The sequence below is a fragment of the Condylura cristata genome, unplaced genomic scaffold (assembly GCF_000260355.1).
Source record: "Condylura cristata isolate star-nosed mole 26May11 unplaced genomic scaffold, ConCri1.0 scaffold00007, whole genome shotgun sequence".
NCBI classification, from domain to species: domain Eukaryota; kingdom Metazoa; phylum Chordata; class Mammalia; order Eulipotyphla; family Talpidae; genus Condylura; species Condylura cristata.
In genome coordinates this window covers 19,464,671-19,472,215 of record NW_004567108.1, presented here as the reverse complement: position 1 = coordinate 19,472,215, position 7,545 = coordinate 19,464,671, and positions in this window count along the sequence as shown.

The window sequence follows — 7,545 nt, the reverse complement described above, 5'->3', positions numbered from 1 at the left end:
TCATTTTAATAGTAATTTCTTTCACTGTGAAAAACATTTTAATTTAATGTAACCTCTTTATTTATTTTTGTTTCTATGTCCCTTTCCTTTGCAGGTTAGTACCCAGAAGCATCACTGAAGCCAACACTTTGAAATGTTTTTCAAATATTTTCTTCTAAGTATTTTATGCATTCAGGTCTTAAACCCAGTCTTTTGTCCATTTTGAGGGATTTATGTGTAAGGTGTGACAGTGGTCTAATTTATTTGTTTTTTTTTTCTTTTAGTAAAATATTTATTTATTTATGCATACAAGAGCCAGGTTATAAGCCAGAGGTGTGGGGAGCAGTAGGTGAGAGGATTCACAAGAGACAGTGTGGGGAACAAACAGGCAGACTAATGGAAATACACTGCTGAGGGGAGCAGTGGGCAAGATAGGAGAGGTCTGCTATGCTGTGCCATGTGGGTCAGCTCCCTAGTCAGTGATCAAACTATTGCTGCAGTGGATGCTAATAGCTTCACAGTGCCAAGACTTATTAACCCTTGCGCAACTAGAGAGGCCCAGTGAAACAAATCTTAAAAAACAAAAAAACTAAAATACTTTCTTAACTGGACTACATAAAGAAAGATGTTGAAATTTATAATTTTGTTACTTGGGGTACACAAGGCAAAATGTAATAAATACAAATATTTATATGTACTCTGGGAAGTCTACACTTTGAAAACCGTATGTACCCACTGATAGGCCTGGTGCAAACCTGATAAAGGCCTGCCCAAGTTCCACATGAGGCATCACTCATCAGTTAGGGGCACTTGTAAACCACATGAGAGAAACCAGTTTGGAGCAGATCTTTTAGTACCATTGAAATCACCTTTCCATATGTATAAAGCGGTACAAACTATTTCCATGGAAGAGATACTATTATATGCAAACAGATTAAAAAGGTTGTTTTTGAGCCACTGAGCAATGGGCAGTGTATTGCAAAGCCAGGGCAAACCAAAAGATTGTTTTAAACTCCTTTTTTTTTTTTGCTTGTATGCCCATTTCTCTATTTGGTGGTTTATAGAAAAGATTTCAGACTATTTCTCACTAAAAACCTCAGAATTGATAGAATTCTATTCTCTGCCACTTATTTATGACTAACATTTATCTTATTCTGACACACTAATATAGATATGTGTGGATATATGACAATAGAGTATATAACATCAAAAAATAAAATTATATGTTGACTAGGTAGCAAATATGCAGTGATATGATTGGAATTCTAAGATGTGAATTTTTTTAGGAAATAAGACATGACATTCAGGAGAATATAAAAATGACAAACATAATCAGTTTTTCTACTTAACAGTCAACACTTATATTTATGCATAGTGGTATGTTGGGAATAATTTGTCAGCAGTATTTTCCAAAACAAAGCATCACATTACAGATTCATAGATTTGACAGAGGTCTTTGAGAGTCCTCATACATATGTTTCTTTCTTTTTTTTTTTTTGAAAAACTATATATAACCTCCCCATCCTCTTGTCAATCTAAGCAATTAAAAATTTTTCAATAATCCCATTATGTAGAAACATACTGAATATTAAGTTAAAGTGTTCTTTTAGATTATTAATGGGGACTTTCATATATATTTACATTTGAAATAAATTTATACAATTATCTGTGAATTTGGAAATACATAGCATGACTTATTGAAATAAAGAATTTAATCTGTTGTTTTTGCAATATTCACTACTTAAAAATGTCTTACAATAGGGCTGTTTAGGTTATTAGGTTACAGAATGATAGATTCACTCATCAAAATTGAATACATAAATGAGTATTAGTTGGAAAATATTTCCAGTATATGAGAAAAAATAGCAATGTATCTGTACCTAGTAAATTAATCCCTGAGTAATGTCTCATTTATACTGCAGTTGTAGATATTTCAGGAGAAAATACTTTTGGATCTTTTCTCTGCAAATGAGAAGGTTCCATTAATATTATTTCACAAGTTTCTGCCTACATTTGTTTCTAAATATTCTATTTTGGGCCTTCCTGGTGCCCAAGGAGTTAAGTTTCAGAATTATGAAGCTAACAGCAGTCACTGCAGCACGAGTTTGATCCTTGACTAGGGAGGTGACCCACTTGATGCAGCAGACCTCTCTTGACCTGTTCACTGCTCCCCTCAGCAATGTATTTCAGTCAATCTGTTATTCTGCTCCCCACACTCTCTCTGGTGAATCCTCTCACTCCCTGAACCTCTAGCCTATACCTCATTTCTTGTACTTATAAATTAAGAAATCTTAAAAAATTAAAATCTGTATGTTAAAAGAGATAATTCCAGTAAGTTTCTCTCTCTCTCTCTCTCTCTCTCTCTCTCTCTCTCTCTCTCTCTTTTTTCTTTACATGCAGGTAGGTTCTATAGTATGAAACCACAGAATGGTCAGTCAGTACTTATAAAATAAATCATGTACTTAGCACCAACTCATAACCTATTCCTAGGTTCTGGTCTCCATGTTAAACACACACCCAAAAAATTATGTAATGATCAATACTTGACATAAAATAATTCTATTAGGTATTTTAAAGTGGTTTTCATACTTCATACTTCAAAAGGTATGAAAGACATAAAGAAATACCCCAAAGTATGGTGGATAATTATTCTCAGTCAATATCAAATTATCAATATGCAGTCATTATTACATAATGAAAATAATGGTATTTACTTACTTTTTCTAGTGTTGACTATTGAAGAACTAAATATTTTTAAAAAATTGATTTTTCCCTTTAAAAATATGTGGTTACTCATGAAACTATTGATGTTAGTCTTTTATAGAAATTATATTATTGAACATGTGCAGACAGAATCTCAAGTTAGTTATTCAATTAATTTAGAAATAGTTTGTTCTAACTATAATATGCCCTAAAATCAAAATGACTTAAAATAATAACACTTTTTCAAAAAACTATAGGTGGAAATGTTTTTCTTAGATGATGAAGCTTTAGTATTGTACTGATAGTAGGCACCTAAATCCCCTATTTCTAAATAATTATTTTATTGGTCTATGCCATAACAGCTTTATACTAATCCTTAAAAGATAAGCACTTAAAATGTGGGAAACAGTGATTTCCTAAGACACAAGGCATCCACTTGTATAATTCAGATATTCCATAATACTTGTATTTTATAATTAATTCCAACACAAACTGTAACATCACAATATTGTTCTCCCAACTGTTACCTCAATGCACAAATGGTTTCATTTGACATGCTCTATGTATTGCTGGACTTCAAGAAACCAATAACTCTTTTACCTTAAAATCTGAAAATAGCAAATTATAACATGATTGGTTTCAGCTGTCTGAGTCTCTATCTACCTATCTATCCAAACACCCATCCACTCCATCATCTATCTCTTTATCATCCACTTATCAAAATGAAAGGGACAGAGTTTCACAGATCTACACAAGATGAACAAAAATATATTAAGAACTATATATATGTGTGTAGGATGATTCTGAGTTCAAATACTTCTTCAAAGGTAGTATTTTCTGCTCTTGTTAAAATGTATTTTCCATTCTAAACTCATGTTTACAAAGCTATTTTATATATTGTACTATAAACTGACATTTAGTATATTAAGTATTATATTAATATATTACATAGCAAAATAAAACCCTTGCAATCTTTTATACCAATGTCTTCCTGAACCTTCATAATAGCATGTTTATTTTGTAGTAGAAAAAAAGAATGAAAATCAATAAAGTTATATTAAGGGTCTATGTGATGCTGATTATCAAATAATAGAAAGTAACATTTTAATAGTATCTATCTGTTACTGAATTAGAGAATAATTATGTAAATCTGGCAAAATAAGATTCACACTGATCATAATTTAATCCAGGCGATCTGAAAGCATTATTAAACTTCTTCAAAGTGCTTTTCTTATTCTCTAGGATAAATTACAAACTATGTGAAAGAAGTTTCTTTTGTAGTATTTTTTTTTTACTGAAGCAGCATTTTATTATAACATTATATGTTTTAGATATGCATCTTTAGAAATCAACATGTGCATATACGATATTAACTTTAGCCCTAAGAATTCAACTCTGTCCTTTACCATACAACTGATCCCTTTTTCTGGATTTTTTTCCCTTTCCCACTTCCCTTATGAACCACAGAAGAAAGGTAGGATCTTATTTTGATACTGAAAGTGATTACCGTAACTGTTACAGGACACCCCAATGTAAATTGTGTTGCCTGTCTGTGGGTCTTCACCCACGCACTTAAGATTCAATCGTGGTATGGACAAACACAAAAAGGTTCAATAAGGGATTTAATTATAAAGAAAAAGGTAAAGGAACAACCCAATAAGAAAGAAATACAAGTTAACTAGAATGTCCTCCCGGTTCTGCTAACTTGGACTCGGATAGCGCACTGAAAACTGATCGAGAGCCAAATGACCACCCCAATCACCAGGTTAAGAGACTCCCAGAGCCCACATGTCCGGTTTTATCCTAGCCTGACTACTCAGCTCTGCCCTCACGTTCCAGCTTCTCCTTGGTATTGATGGGATTTGTAGTTCCAGTATCTGGAGTGGGGGAAGAGTCCCTGAAATCTGTACCTGTTACATAACTACAATCAATATATATAATCTTTAATTTCTTTTGATCTGAAGACATTAAATATGATGATTTCATATAAATTGATAGTGAAATGATTAAGATAATCAAATTATTTAAAGTAATGTTCTTAATGATACTAATAGCTTAAGACCTAAATTGTTACCAGTGGTGCCCCCTGGAGACGTTTGCTGGTAAAAAAAAAAGTAGTAAAAGTGGGGCGAAGCAACAACAAAATAGTATATATGGGAGTTCCCTGCACTTGCAAGAGGGCGCTCAGGTCACTGAAGGATGAAGAAAGATGAGAGGGAGGGGGAGGGGGGAGGGGGAGTCACAGCCGCAACAGTGCTGTCTTCTAGGGCAGCAGTCTGCCCCAGGCAGCTCTGTGGGGGCTTCACACGGCTGAGCTTTGTGGGCACCGGGCACAGGGCAGAGGTCATTAAGTACCGCCTTTTCTGAGTAGTCATTTTGGTAAACTTTTGTGAGGCCTGATGGAGAGAAAGGGTGACTGGAGACAGCCATCTTACCTGAAGCGTGGCCTGGAGAAGTCAGGCGACCAGAGCTAGGCATCTTGCTAAAGTGTGAGTGTGGCAGTCATTTGGCTGCTGCAGCTGTGGTCTTTTGCATCACTTGTTTGGTGCTGTGCTGGGGCATTCTGGCAGCCCAAGGGCCGACTCCTGCTGTATCCTTTGTTGTTTGTGAACCAGATCCTGGCCCATAGTTTGGCGCCATGTGTCCACTTTGGGTAAAGTAAATGGCCTTTAATGGCCTCAGTAGCTCTTGCTTTTCCTGGTCTGTTAAAGCAATTTCTTTGATGCCATTTTCTATGCCTGAGCAATCCTGCAGTTGTGTATGCAGGCGAATATATGAATAACACAAATATCAACCTTTAAAGTATTGGGGCTGAGGGGCCTTGGCAAGTTTAGCACCCCTTGCTGCCCTGTAGGACATTTTAAACTATAAGTTTGATTAGCTTTTCCTACATTTCAGTATGTGTTTTTTTTGTCAGTTTCCTAGTTTGGAGTCTTTCAAATAGGCCTAGAGAATTCATCTCCTAGGGAATTTATCCGTGTGTGTGTGTTTTTGGTTTTGTTTTGTTTTGAGTTTGTTTTTTGTCTGTTTGGTTTTAGGTGGGTCCAAGAGAGAAGGTAGGTTTACTATGCCATTTTGTTGATCAATAATGTATTTCTTTCTTGCTTCTTGATCCTGACTTCTTTTTGAACCACTGCATGCATTTAAGAGTTATAATTTGGGAAAAATAGTTAAAAATAAAATCTGTCAATTCAATAATAAGCACAATAAAATAAGAACCAATTTTATTATTAAAGTAGAAGCAAACCAGACAATATTACAATGCACAGGTTTTCTGCTCAGACATTGCAAAATCAAAAATAAATCTTGTTCTTTTAAATGGTCAGGAAGTTAGGAATCTGTTAATTTTAATTTTCTTTATTCAAGGGAAAATGAAAATTTCATGTATCTTTGCCACAAGCTGCAGATCACAACTTGCTAAATTCTCAAAATGACAGGGAAACTGGGTACCACATGCTTGATGTCATCATTAACAGCATGATTCTGAGTTCACCAAGAAAGCATTCTATGATCTAAAGCTATTACTGACTTCTTTAGTTTTTAAAAAGATTTACTTACAACATGAGACCAGAAATTTTTTTTTAGAAATTCTAACAGGTAAATGAAGTAGAGCTCTCATTCTCTTTTGACATCAGAAAAACATGGTAAGTAATTTATTTGCTTTTATATATTTATGTTTCCTTTCCATGTTCCTTTCAAAATGTGTGCTACATAGACCACTGGAAATGAACTAGTTCTACTTAGGGAGATTTACTCAAAATTATTAATAAAATGATCTAGTCAGTTATGCCCTTAATTCCCTAAGCCTAAGGAATAGAATTAAGACATTGAAGCACACCAGATAATCAACTAACCTGCTCCCATGGTTACATACTGCCCTGCATACTCTATTGGTGGGGTAGTGGATAAGATGTCAAAGCCGCAAGAATGCACACTTAACAGCATTTTTCCCTGGGTGCTCTATTTTTTACCAGCAAACCCCTCCAGAGGGCACCATCTGTAACAGTTTACAGTTTCGGTCACTAGTTACCACAGGTTATAAAATTTATATTTAATCTATTCTTTTATACCTAGTCAAGCTCAAAATACTTATCAGCAAATTAAGTTCTGTGGTGAATGAGACAATCAAGAGCAATCCCACTGGAAGGTTTTCCCTTCTGTTCATAACCAACACTGTTTTTTTTGGTTTGTTTGTTCTAATAGATTTCAAAGATCTATCAAAACAATTTGCTGATAAGGTATACCTGAATGATTTAATGTTGGCATGTGGCCAAACTGTATTAAGAAACTAAATTTTGTTGAGAAAATTATTATTCCCCAAACTTGCAACCTTTACAGACTATTGAACACTAAAATAGGGTAATATTTCTTTAAAAAATAAAATAGGGTAATATTTCTTTAAAAAATAAAATAGGGCAATATTTCTTTAAAATAGCTAACAACAGTAAGTAAAGTTAAATAATATATCCTTCATCAGTTTCAAGGAAAAATAAATCTACTTTGTCACTCCACCTCAAGGGAATAGTTTAATTATATTCCCACTCTAGCTGTCTTTTCTGAGCTTATCATATCTGAAAGAAACCAGCTATATAGTGCAAACTAGGTATCTACTTGAGACCAGAAATATATGACTGTGGATACAGGAATCAATGAGATTTCTTTACTGATTGACAGTTTACCAAGAAGTACACACTAGTGATTTTATATATTAAATATATATGAATGAAAAATGTGTATATATATAATAAATATATATATGCTACATATTTAGTATATATGTTTATATATATATATACATATATATGAGATTTCTTTACTGATTGACAGTTTACCAAGAAGTACACACTAGTGATTTTATATATT